We start from the raw sequence: 13,730 nt of genomic DNA on the forward strand, positions 1-13,730 counted from the left end.
TTATCCACACAGCACTCAGCATCTAGCCAGGATGGAATCTGCCAGGGTTCCTGCAAATCAATCACTTCCCAACAGGCCTTACAAGCAATTGTGTTGGGAAAAAATAGCAGGGGTGGGGGCTTGAAGGAGGAGAGAGAGAGAAGACCTAACCTAACACAGAAATCGTTGTTATTCCAGCAGTTGCTACAGCAATCACAAGCTACTGAGCTACTGTTAAAATGGGAAAGCAGAATAATAATTGGGCTCATATTCAGTCCCTGGTGATTTCAGTCCCTCCATCTGATAAGCTCACTGCATCTAAATTAGTCATGAGGAAAGGCCAGTGGAGGGGGTGTTTTTCAGTCATATGGAAATGATGGGAAATTCTACTTTTTCCTTTGGAGAAAGAGGAAGAAGGAAAAGTTTAAAATCCAGCCATGCCTGCAAAACAGAGGTATGGATGGAGAGCTTGAGACCAGGTTCAGTTAGTAATGGAGATTTTAAGCAACTCTAACATCATACCACCTTTGAACATGTTTCCTCCTGTGCTTTCATCGCTCATTACCTTAGCCATGTTTCAGGGGTAGGAGCAAGTTAGTTGTGGAAGGAAGAATGGACAGGAGTGGGGGTCAGAGGTGATAATCTGACAAATAGATCTGTACCTGACAGCTGTCTTTTAGTGCTAACCTTGACTTGATCATTCTAATTGCTCTTCCTTGAGCTAAGAGATGTGGCTTGATAACAGACTAGTCCTATGGTGAAAACAATAAGAAATTAGGGTGAACAGAACTGGTCGAAAATCATTTCTTGCATAGTAAGGCCTCATGTGATAAAAGGGCTATGCTCCTATGTGTACTACAAGGGGTATCATTGAGTGGCTCAAAAGAAGGAAGAATAAACAACTCTAGTCTTTTCCTTCCCCACCCTTCTCCGAGGGAAACTTTTTAATATCTGCCAGGAGGGGAAGCAGGAAGTTGGGGCCACAGCTCTGCTCTCCTCAAAAAGAGAGGGTACTGGGCTAGAATTATTTCTGTCTAATCTCTTAGATATAGTTAGTTTAGGGTTATGATTTTCAGGCTCAAGTTAACTTCTGGTATTTATTTCAACATAGGGAGGGGGAAGGAGGACATCAAATTCTGTATCTGAGTCTTGCCCTCTTTCCCTTCAGATCCACAATAAATACACCTAGCAAATATCAAAGAAAACCCACTTATTCAAATCAGTATCAAAACAGAAATAAGAGAAAGTAAACATAGGAGAATATATACCACATAACACAGAGTGAAGGAGCTCTCCCATCAGGATTGAGGTAATTCAACTCAACCAAAAGAGAGAGTCCTAGATCTTAACCAAGGGGAAATTCCCCCAAATCTGTAGTGTAGCAAGCTGGGGACAGGGACGTAATGGAGACTGGCAGCTCATCTCACATCTTCCCAGAGTCTTTTTCTTTAGCAATGTAAAGTAGGGTTGACTTCATTCATCTTCCCTCTTGAAGATGGAAGCCAAAAGGGGCTGAAGTGACTCAAAGAAAGCTCAAAGAAGACTTGAAACTTGAAGAGAACTCAAAGACCATCTCACAGAGAAACTAACTCCTTAATCTTAGTGTTTTCATCTGAAGCTATCCTCTAATTTCTCTCTCTCTCTCTTGCGTTATTTGTACATTCTCTCCACCATTAGACTATGAGCTCTTTGAAAAGACTGAAGTTGTCCCATTCTTGCTAGCTATATCCTTCCCCTCACACTGAGCAGAGCATTCACCTCTACCAATGAGGAAAGCTTCCTCATACCAATGAACTTTGGTCTAGGGCTAGCTTTGGATAGTTTTAGTTTTCTGGTCATATCATTTTGCATAGGGATGTAATCAGGTAGAGGCAATCTGGGCTTTGCTCCAAGTACCAACATGGTGGGGTGGTTGGGGGTAAAAGGAGGCAGAGCCTAGGAGAAGGTGAAGATGTAGGGCTGCAGGCTGCATGAGGAGAGGAGTGGAAGGGATGAGTCACTCTCTTTACCAGCATGAATATCTGGAAGACAAGTAGTGGATGAAGATGTAGAACCCTGGGAATCTCGTGTTTTCTTAGACTGGGCATGGTTAATTGAATCCCCTTTCTCTCCTTGGACTAGGAATTCCCATATTCAAAAAGTTCTGGGGAGAGGGCTGCCACCTTATCTTTTGTACCATAGGCTCAGACTATTCTCTGTACTTTCCTCTCCCAACTATTTTTGTACCAGGAGAAAAAAAAATTTGTTATACTTCTGACTTTGCACATATATTTTCCATCCCACAGCTATATCCTACTTCATCTTAGCTCTAGTCCCTTCTGTTTCCAGTGAGAAATCACTAGAGGTAAGAGACCTGGGTTCTAGTCCTGGTTCTATCACTAGCTAACTACATGATCTTGAATAAATCACTTACTTTCACTAGGCCTTGGTTTCCACATTTATACAATGAAGGGATTTGGGCTACATTATCTCTAAGGTACTTTGAAGCTTTGAAATGTTCTGATTCTATGTGTTTTATTAAATTGTCAGGAAGATGAGCCACAGACATCTCTGTCTATTCAAACTGTTGGTGGTTTTGTATAGTCTGCATTTCTTTGACAGAACTTACAGCATGATTCCGTTCTCTGGGCTGAGAGCATCCAGAGCGGAGGGAAGCCCTGAAATCCATTAGGATGCTTCATGAAGGACAGATTATTAAACTTTCATTGCTTTGTCCCTTCTTTAGTGCTCAAGTCAATGTCTGCAGTATTTCCTAGTTTATTCTAAAATACTTGACTAGAGAGCAAGAAAGAAAAATGTTGAAAGGTAGTCTATTGTCAGGCAACCAGATTTATGGTGTGCCAGGCACTGTGCTAAGGGTTGCTGGGGAAGCAAAGGAAGGCAAAAACACAGTCCTTGCCTTCAAAAAGCCCACATTCTAATGGGAGAGACAGCATACAAATAACTATGTATATATAAGATAGATAATGTAAATGGAAGACTGAGTTGGGGGAGGGGAAAAGAAAGACCAGACAAAGGTGTAATTTGAGTTGGCTCTTGAAGGAAGCCAGAGAATCTGGGAGGTAGACGTGAAGAAGGAAGAGTATTCCAGGCATTGGGGAAAGCTAGTGCAAGTGCAAATGAAGATGTAGCGTTGTGTATGAAGAAATGAGCAAGTAGGCCAATAGAGTATGTAAATAGGAGTCTTTACTCCTATTTGCTCCTATTCCTAAGAAGTCCAATGACTCCAGATCAATTGGTTTTGATAGTAAATACCTCATGTTTTCTTTTATATTCTCAATCGTTTGATATTGTTCAAATATTTCTTTTTGTTTTAAGGAGTTGTATTCCATTTGCTCCATTATGATTTTTTAGGGAATTCACTCCTGGGAATTTTCCACCTTCTAGTATTAATTATTTATTTAACTATGTTATAATATATAATGTAATGTATGATTATATATTTGTAATGTATTATAATAATATATAATATACTATTAACCATAATTATTTTCTTCTTCCAATTCTTTCCTTCAGAGCTCTTATTTAATTTATAATATTTTAAACCTATAGTTTAACTTCTTATAGCACTCTTGTATTTTTTTTTTATCCTGAGGCATATTGTTGTTGGTTATTAGGAGTTATTCTCTTCATCTGGGTTTACCTCTACCAGCAGTTTTTACCCATAGTATTTCTTTATAATGTTTAGCATCTTCTTTTGTTTATTCACATCAATGGCTTTGGTCTCCTCTGTTTATAATTGGCATGTGAATTTGTGAGAAATAAGGTAGTCAGTCAACAAGCATTTTTAAGTGCTTATTCAGTGCCAGGCACTATGCTAAGTGCTGGGGATGTAAAGAAAGGGAAGAAAAAGCAGTTCCTGCTCTCAGGGATCTCATAGTTTGATGGGGGAGACAAAATGCAAACAATTATGTACTAACAAGCTAAGTGCAGGATAAATTGGAGATAATTAACAAAAGGAAGGTACTAGCACGAAGGAAGAATGGGAAAGGCTTCTTGTAGAAGCTTGGGACTTGAATAAAACCAAGAAGCCAGAAGGAGGAGATGAAGAGGAAGTAAATTACAGGCTTGGAGGACAACCAGTAAAAGGGCATAAAGCCAGGAGACAAAATGATAATAATGTTATAAAAAGAAGAAAAGAAAAAAGAAGAGAGCCACTGAAAGAGTGTACAAAGTGACACAGAAAGAAGTTCTGAAGGAAACATAGACAAGCAGGACAGTTTTGAAAGTGATAGGTGAAATTTTGGTTTTTTTTTTTAAAGGCAAGCAGTATTGAATAGAAGCTTACAACTTAATATAAAAGCTTTTTACATCACTTTATATTTGTAAATGGTAGAATTTTTGTTAGAATTTAAAAGAATATGTATTTACATATATGTATACATACATATGAATACATGCACATATACCCACATATATTTCTATATATGTATATGTGCATATATATATATATACACACATATGTGTGTATGTATGTGTGTGTGTATATATAGATATATATATAAAATCTGAAAATTATTTACTTATTTTTTACAAAGAACCAAGGTTTTTTCCTAACTTTAGGACAAAAGAGAAGAAAGTGGTTAAGATGAAGAATGATATGGCCACACAAAGATAGCAGTTAACAAAACTTTATTGCTACTAACAAGAGGAGGAGGAGGACAGACGTCAAAGGGAAACAGTCTTAGTATGTGTCTATAGTTCATGGGTAGCACATTGTGGGGTGACTTCAGATACGCATGGCATCCGTATTCTGATCTTATACAGAGTTTAAACAAAAAGTCAGCATAGCACTAACAGTAGACAGCCCCATCATTCATGGGGGAAGACAGTAGGGTATTCTGAACCAGTGAAATGCGGTTGTTTTCAAAATTGCCTAATAAGAAACAAAAAATGAGGGGCAGGGACCCAGGGACCTTAACTCTAACTTTCTTCCCTCTTCATCAATCGTCATTATCCTTGGTCACATCTCTTTCCTCCTATCTCACCATACCAGGGTTGTTCATCTTCCATTGCGTGTGATCTGGTCTTGGTCTTTACTTCTTCTCAGGAAGCAAAAATAGCCAGCCTATAACTTAAGCTAGCTCCTCTGACTCTAGTTAGAAGAGATGAAGGTAGAAAAGTGTAATGAATAGTATTTTGGGACCTAAGTTCAAATCCTACTTCCCCCACTTGCTGACTATGTGAGTTTCCTCATCTGTAAAAGAGTGGATAATAATCGTCCTACCCTTTTCCTATAATAAGAATTAAAATGCTTTGTAAACCATAAAGTGTAATAAATGCACAAATGCACTTGTGATTGGGAAAATTTTCTTGACCTCATCTTTCCCTTTTACTTCATTTGTACATGTGACTGTCTGCCAATCAGAGTCAAGCATTTATTGTTGTTATTCAGTTGTGTTTCCATAATGTCTGACTCTTCGTGACACCATTTGGGTTTTCTTGGCAAAGATACTGGAGTGGTTTGTCATTTCCTTTCCCATCTCATTTTATGGTTGAGGAAACTGAGGCTAACAGGGTTAAGTGACTTGCCCAGGGTCACACAGCTAGTAAATGTCTGAGGCCAAATTTGAACTCAGGAAGATGAGTCTTCCTGACTCCAGGCCTGGCACTCTGTCCACTGTGTCACCTAGCTGCCACCATGCATGTATGACATACTTGCTATGTGCCAGACACTGTGCTAAGCGATAAGGATGCAAAGAAAGGCCAAAATACAGTCCAAACAGACCCTCCAGTCAATCCACAAGAGTCACAGATTTAAAGCTTGACTGGGTTTTTATATTTTCTAGCCAAACATCTTCACTTTACAGATAAGGAAACTGAGGCCTGGAGAGCTAAGGGGACTTAATCAGCAATAGTTGAGGGTGAGGAAATCGAGCATTGCTTAAGAAATTAGAAATTTCAACCAGAATGGACACAAATAGGAAAAAATAGATCGAGAAGGTGATACTAAGTCCTCTGATACCAAAGCTAGTGGTTTTCTCTCTACATACGATATCACTCTAGCCCTCACATAATTATGTGGTTTATATCTTTTTGTCATTGTTCCATGTTTTCTTGGGATAAGTAGTAGATAAAATAGAGTTGGTTTTTTTTCTTCTTTTTTTCCCCTTCATTCCATACTGTGAATTTCTCTAAGAGTGGGAGTACTGCTCAGAATTCTCTTACAACTAATCTTTTGACATATGCTAAGGGATTTTGATGCCTGAGTTTTGCTTAATTCAGTTTCCCACATTTTAAACAGGGTCAGAATTCCAAAAGGACAATGGTACCAACTCCATCTGAAAGCTGGCCACAGCTGTATGTTCTTCCAAAACAGCAGCCTGCCCAAGATGAGTAGAACAGGCAATCTCTTGGTCTTCCGAGTGCCAGGAAAACTGTTCCTCCAATCTGTCATGTGTTTGCTCTCTGTGTATTTGTAGTGACTATGGAAAGGCCCATGGGGAGTGCTTCAGGCAATCTCAATCCATTCTCTATAAATAGACAAGGGTTGGGAATTAACTAGAAGTGGGGCTGCTTGCATAGCTTGGGATTTTTCTTCCCTTGGTAATTCAGTAGAGGCAATTCTCTGCCAGGGCTAGGGCCAGGGGAAGGCCTGCCTGGCTCTCACCATGGGCACAGCAGGGAAGAGGAGATGCTTTGGATGCTAAATGTAGTATGGAAGAGCAGAGGACAACACAGATTATTGCAGGTATTTCCAGGTCAGAAAATTTGTGAAAGCCTGAGAGTGACTGTGCCTCATGGGCATATCTGGTTACTATAAAAATGAGATGGAAAATGTGCAACAATGCCCGAATTGCTGCCATTCTCAGTATTCTACAAAAGATGACATTATTTTCTTAATTCTTAATCTTCCCATTACTCAATACACTGGGTGGCATAGTAGGAAGAGTACTGAAGTGGGAATCAGGAAAACTGGGTTTTAGAATGACTGAGCTCCTCATTATTTGTGTGACCTTGGGCAAGTCCCTTGCGGGTTTCATCTGTAAAATGAGGGGGTTGGTTGGATTTATAAGGCCCATTTCAGATTCAACATTCTATGCATCTATGAAATGGGCTTCTATTGCTTTCCTGGAAAAGAGTTCTCATTCTAGAGCCTGAAGTTAATCTCAACACTTTGTCTCTTTCTAAAGCCAGAGGGTTTAGAATGCAGGGGCTAACAGAGAAAGGTTGGAGAAACATACCTCTCTCTCCTTGCATTAGATGAATACTACAGTATGTTGAGTATACTGTCAGACAGTTGATGCATTGGTTGGTTTTACTGCCCCCTCCTTCCTTCCCTTCCTCCATCCCTCTCTTCCTCCCTTCCTCCCTCTCTTTCTCTCCTCCTTACCCCTTCACCCCCTGCCTCCCGCCCTCTTTCCCTTCTCCCTTTCTCCTTCTCGTTTCCCTCCATCCCTCCTTCCCTTCCTCTGTCTCTCCCTCCCTCCCCTTCTCTTCCTGACTCTCTCCCCTTCTCCTCCTGCCTCCCTCCCTCCCTTTTGTTAAAAACAAAAGAGCATCATAGACTTAGAGTTCGGAGGGATCTTAGAAGCATCTAGTCCAACATCCTCATTTTTGAGATGAGAAACTCAGGCCGAGGCAGATCATGACTAGCCCAATGTCACACTGGTAGTAAGTAGCAGCACTAGAAATTGAACCCTACTCCTCTGATTCCAAATTTAGCATTCTTTTCACTGTACCATACTATCTTTCAATAGCAATACTTTTTTTTAAAGGGGGAAAATAATATAGGGGCAAGTCTTGGAATTAATAATTCTTTTTGCAGTATAGGGTGGTGGGTTGTAAACAAGTTCTGCCATTCATGAGCTGGGTTTATAACCCATGAGTGGGCAGCTGGGTGGTACAGTAGATAGGACAGTGGGCCTGGAGTCAGGAAGACTTATGTTCCTGAATTCAAATCTGGCCTCAGACCCTTACTAGCTGTGTGAGCCTGGGCTACATCATTTACCTCTGTTTGCCTCAGTTTCCTTATCTGTAAAATAAGCTGGGGAAGGAAAGGGCAAAACACTACAGTATTTTTGCCAAGAAAACTCCAAATGGGGTCACAAAGAGTCGGATATAAGTGAAACAACAGAACAATATGTTGCGGAGAGAATCACAAATCCTACCTCATTTCTCTGGGCCCTAGGGAAGAATGATAATTTCTTGCAAGTAAAGATTGTCTGATCCTTGTACTATCTCTAGTACCACACACAGTACCTGGACCATAGTAGGTGCTTAATAAATGCTTCTTGGTGGATTGTTTAGTTTCCTCATCTGCAAAATGGGAGAGTGGTTGAACTAGATGATCTCATAGTATTGAGAGCAAGAAGGAACTTGAGAAACCATCTAATCCAATGGTTAGAGAGGTTAAATGATTGGCCCACGATCATTTGGAAGGCTTGGTTTCCTCTTCTATAAAATAAGGGAGTTGTACTAAATGACTTTTGAGATTCCTCTCAGCTCTAAGCCCAAGAGGCTAAGAGGTAGCGATCCAGTGTTCAAACCTAGATCTTTTGTCAGTAGAACTCATTCCACTACTAGACTCTCTCCTCCACACTTTGTTCCTCTCCAATGTTCCTTTTAAATGGAAAATTCTACATTTCTGTGTTATTGAGGGAGGTCTGACTACCACGATTTCAACTTGCATGTACAGTTATCCCTTCCACATAGTGGGGGTTAGGGGTACAGTACCCCCCCCATGATCTGGAAAATCCTTGTAAAATGTTTTGGCCCTCCCTTAGTACTAGAGAAGAAATCTGAATTTTTTCTTTTTCTTTTGTGGGGCTTTTACTACATTACGTTATTGTAAAATTTGGGTCAATATTATACAATACTATGCATATGTTTTCTGCATTTCTGAGTTTCAAATTTTTTTCTGTGTCATCTGTTGGCCTTTGCGTGTCATCTGTGGCTTCCACAAAACTCCCCTAAAATTCTCATGCAATTTCTTATGCTGTCCCTCAATGTACTGAAACAATGATGGGGAAAATCACAATGTGGAAGGGAAAACTGTAATGCTAGCAAAATGCAGCCAACAATACGACGGCTACCAGGGAGAGTTAGAGGTGTGTGTGTGTGTGTGTGTGTGTGTGTGTGTGTGTGTGTGTGTATGCCTGCATGCACCTATAAGACCAGAGTAGTTTGCTTCATCATCAGCACCAGTCCTAGTAATTAAGGCTTAAGGGTAGTTCTTTTTCTAGCTTCCCTTGAAGGGCTTAATGGAATGCTTCAGGGTATACAGCCTTGATACATTTGTTCTAGCAGCAGGCAGCATTTTAAGCAGGAATTATGTCTGCTGGCAGAGAGAGGCTCCTAATGCCCTCTTACTGCAGACCCTGGAGAGTCCTTGGGACCCCCTGTCCATCTAACCTCACCTTTCCTAGTCCAAGGGAGGAGGCAGAGGGAAGAGAAGCTGCAAAAGAGAACTGAGTGGAGCTAAAGTGAACGTGAGACAGCTGTGAAAACTCCAGGCACCCAGGAGGAACTGGAACTGACCCTTGCCCCTGCCATGAGCAAAAGCAAGTACTCAATAATAGCTATAATAATAGTAGCTAATATTTATTTAGCCCTTTAAGGTTGACAAAGCACTTTACATATATTCTCTTATTTGAGCCTTATAACAACTCTGTGAGATAAGTGCTATTATTATTTACAATACTGCTTCCATTTTATAGATGAAGAAACTGAGACTAGGAGAGATTAAGTCATTTGCCCTGGCAACTCAGCTGGGAAGTGTCTGAGGCAAGATTTAAGTCGTACTCCCAACTTCCTGACTCCAGGTCTAGCTTCTTCTCTTCGCTGTGCCATCCAGCTGCCAGTAAGGCAGCCAGTGATAATAAAGCCCTTCTCTCCACCCTGAGACAATAAAGACAAGAGCTGCAGCCAGGAGCTGTCTGAGCCACGTGAAGCTGGCGCTGTTCACGCTGCTGACAATGGAGGCTTTTCCATTATTTGGGCAGGCCTGATGCCAGAACCCTGTTAGGTGATGTTCAATTTGGGGTAAAATAAGGCACTCATAATTCAATGAGCAGTTTGAAAAATGGTGTACTTGGCCTCAACACAGCAAAGACATGCATCAAAGATGGAAGTCATACTTCTATAACCCAGGGCAGCTAGGTGGCGCCATAGTGCACAGAGTGCCAGTCCTGGAGTCAGGAAGGCAGTTTACTGAGTTAAAATCTGGTCTCAGGCACTTACTAGCTGTGTGACCCTGGGCAAGTCACTTAACCATGTTTGCCTCAGTTTCCTCATCTCTAAAATGAGCTGGAGAATGGCAAACCACCCCAGTATCTTTGCCAAGAAAGCCCCAAATGGGGACACAAAGAGTCAGACGTGACTGAAATGACTGAACAATAATAATAGCTTCTAGAGAATCACCTGTCCCCCTTCATTTCCATATCAAAATGTGTCTGGTCAACAGGGTAGGGTATGGTGATTCACATGGTCTTCAGACAAAACATAAAGGGCCCTGACTCCACATGAGTAGGACTTCTGTATGCCCTTAGGTGACCAGGAAGCTGTGTTAAGGGAGACAGGCCAATCAGTCTTTGTTGCTTTTTAAGAAAAACTAGTTCCTGTTGTGGGGAAATGGGAGGAATTCTCTTCCTATCACATATCACCCCCAAGATCCTAAGGATCTAGTGCAGGAGTGGGGAACCTGTGGCTTTGAGACCACATGAGGCCCTTTAGGTCTTCAAGGGAAGCCCTTGAATCTAGTCAAAGGGCTGCACTTGAGGACCTAGATGGCCATATATATGGCCTTAAGGCCACCAGGTCCCCACCCCTGCTCTAGAGGACCTTCTACCATTTAATAATTTCGAGGCTTACATGAGTAAGGCTTCCTGAGTGACATGGAAGTCGGTGCATGGTGGTGCAGCTATTGATTAGCAGGTGTAAACTTCTTGTCTGGAGATGGAGCAAGAGTGCTATTTGCTAGTTGGAGACGTTATTATGGCCACTTGGGTTTGGTATGTGCTCTGACTGGTGCAAGGATTCCCATTGGGCAGGAATAGCTTCCTTGTCCTTACAGGAGTAATTTAACCCTAAGCCCAGCACAACATAACATTACTACCCTGATGTCCATACCGGTGATGGGCCCACTCACAAACTATGTTGTTCTTATAATAGCTCTAATCTGGTTGTTTAGCATATGATGTCTCTGACAGGTGCTGACATCTTCACAAACAACTGTATGTAGTGGGAGGCATTGGCAAAACTCCTCTACTGGTTCTTATCATAAAGAGGGGAGTCTTTGCTTTGATTGCCCAGTCCTGTGCTCTCCAGGCTCCAATGTATTTGGCCAGACTCTGTGGCCTTTATGCAGAAATGAGCATAGATGAAGACCTTCTCTGTCCTATTTCTCAAGCCTTTTTTACATGCTTGCCATACAGCCTGGAACTAAGCCCAGTGGAAGGCCTTGACGGTTCCCTAGGGGATCTATTCCCTACGATATCTCCTGTTAGGGGTAGAGGCTGCCAAAGTCCATTTGTGTATGCCTCTCTTGAATTGGATAGAGCCAACAGGCAAAATGTTGTTTTTCAGGAGCTAGGGGGGCCCATTGGGCAGTGGAAAAAGAAGAGTTCCATGGCCCAGATTGGAGTAGTCAGTCTCTTGTATAGTTTTTATATGTTTGTGAAGATCATTAACACTAAGGGAACCAAAGCAAACATGATTTCTAGTATACCATTTCCACTAAGCAATAGAAGCTTCCTGCATCCTACCCATTTTGTTAGAAGGACCATCTTTCATTATTCAACTCATAAAAAGGCAACTCTGGACACAGGGTGATTGTATGACCTTGTATCATCTGTTTAGTAGCAAATAAGGACTAGTAATAGGTAAGCAACTGCTTTTTAAAAGTGGAGTAGTGAGTGTTTGCTTTGAGGAATGTATAGCTTTAGAGGACTAATAGTTGCTATTCTGGCCACCCCTTGGTGCCTGCCAAAGGCTCCACTCGGCCTAGATGTCATGGACAAAGACCTATCAAAACATGGGCTTTGCAGAGTCATCAGTTCCTAAGAGGAGAGACTGTGGATGGCCTGCTTTATATCTTCCAGGGTCGTAGCCTATGCTAAACCCAACTTGAAAGAGTTGGATTTGCAGGTGACTTGGTAAATGAGGTACCTGGGGTATGGGGCGAGAAGCAGAAATATGAGTCCTTCAAAATGTGTGGACCCTGATAGATCTCTATACTTCCTCCTTTGATCATGGGGAAACAACTGTAAATAGCTAATTCCAAGCTGTATGCAGAATTCTCTGGGTTTTCTCCATACCAAGTACTTCCAAAAGCTTGACTGAGCAAGATAAACTCTAAGACTTTCTTGGGGATGCTTTTCTACCTTTTGTTCCTCATGGAGGTCACCAACTCATACAGAATGTCTGCTACTGCAGTAGTGGATCAGTAGCTATGGAAGCTATTGACCATCTGGCCTGATCAACATTATGTCAACAATACAGTGGTGGGTATCAGTGCCCTCAGGAAGAGAAGACCTTTCAAGTCTCTGCCCACCATAACACGGCAAGAGTTCAGATAGCTCTGGGGAAGTGTGATGAAAGTAAATTACTCCTGATAAGTCTCAGCCACAAAAATAGAGAAACAAGCATTAGTGAGGTCAGCAACCCCATTCTTGAATATGGGCTACCAGTTTGTGAGGTTGTAATGATAAATACAATGACTTTGTTCAACTCTCTGTAGTCCACTGTGAGGGCAAACTAATATAATGAAGTACTCCATCTTCCTTCATTTCCATCACTAGAGAAGAAGTATCTTTCAATCCCCCTCTACTGTCTCCCCACCTCCCCAGTGGTGTTAACTACATGAGATGGTTCAGGCAACTCTGAGGGCTTCCATTTGGCCCTACCTAGAATAACATGCCTAGGGGTTGCTGAAAAGACAGATACTCATGGGTACTAGGGCCATAATACTCCTTCCCTCCACGGTCTGCTCTTTGTGCTGTTGTTCAGCTGTGTCAGTCATGTTTGAGTCTTTGTGACCTCATTTGCAGTTTTCTTGGCAAAGATCCTGGCGTGGTTTGCTGTTTCCTTCTCTAGCTCATTTTACAGATGAGGAAACTGAGGGAAACAAGGTTAAGGTGACTTACCCAGGATCATGCAGCTAAAAAATGCCTGAGGCCACATTTGAACTCAGGTCTTTCTGACTCCAGGTCTGGCACTCTGTCCACTGAGCCACTGAACTGCTCTCTGTAGTCTCCCCAGAATGATCCAAATGAGGCCAGGACTTTAGAGGATACCTCAGGTTAGGTGGGACTGAAGAGCCTTTAGTGTTCTGGTGCTGAAATGCCGGGTACAATTTTATTAATACACCACGGGCTAATGAGAACTTCCTTTCTTAATCCCACGTTTCAACAGCTATACCCAAAGTACCCTCTGGGAGAGACTGTCATTGCCCTCTGCCCACTTAGCAGAGCAGTGGGCTCTGTGACTCCTTTCCCCATTCCCAGAGTTCCTGTTAGTGCTGACAGTAGTAATTGCCCAAGGCACAAAAGTGCTTGGCACACAGTAGGTGCTTAATAAATGCTTGTTCTCTTCCACTCCCTCCTACCCTCACCTCCCCACCACCCAGACTTTCCCAGTACACATGATGAAGCACTTTACAAATATTATCTCATTTTATACATTCAACAACTAATGGGGCTCCTCCCAGAAGGCTGGCTGGATGTAATTGTCCCTGAGGCATGTTGGTCTTAAGACAAGGCAGTCTTGGGGTGGGGCAGTGCTGACTGTGAAGGGAATTTATCTTTGTGGGG

The 13,730-nt window shown here is 41.9% G+C and overlaps 1 protein-coding gene across 3 annotated transcripts in view; it reads left to right on the forward strand.

The window, feature by feature from the left end:
• The window catches only part of LOC110193947 (uncharacterized), a 251,167-nt gene that overhangs the window by 107,499 nt on the left and 129,938 nt on the right, over window positions 1–13,730 (forward strand). The window lies entirely within an intron of this gene.

This window comes from Phascolarctos cinereus, unplaced genomic scaffold (genome assembly GCF_003287225.1).
Source record: "Phascolarctos cinereus isolate Bilbo 61053 unplaced genomic scaffold, phaCin_HiC Scaffold_5;HRSCAF=322, whole genome shotgun sequence".
NCBI lineage: Eukaryota > Metazoa > Chordata > Mammalia > Diprotodontia > Phascolarctidae > Phascolarctos > Phascolarctos cinereus.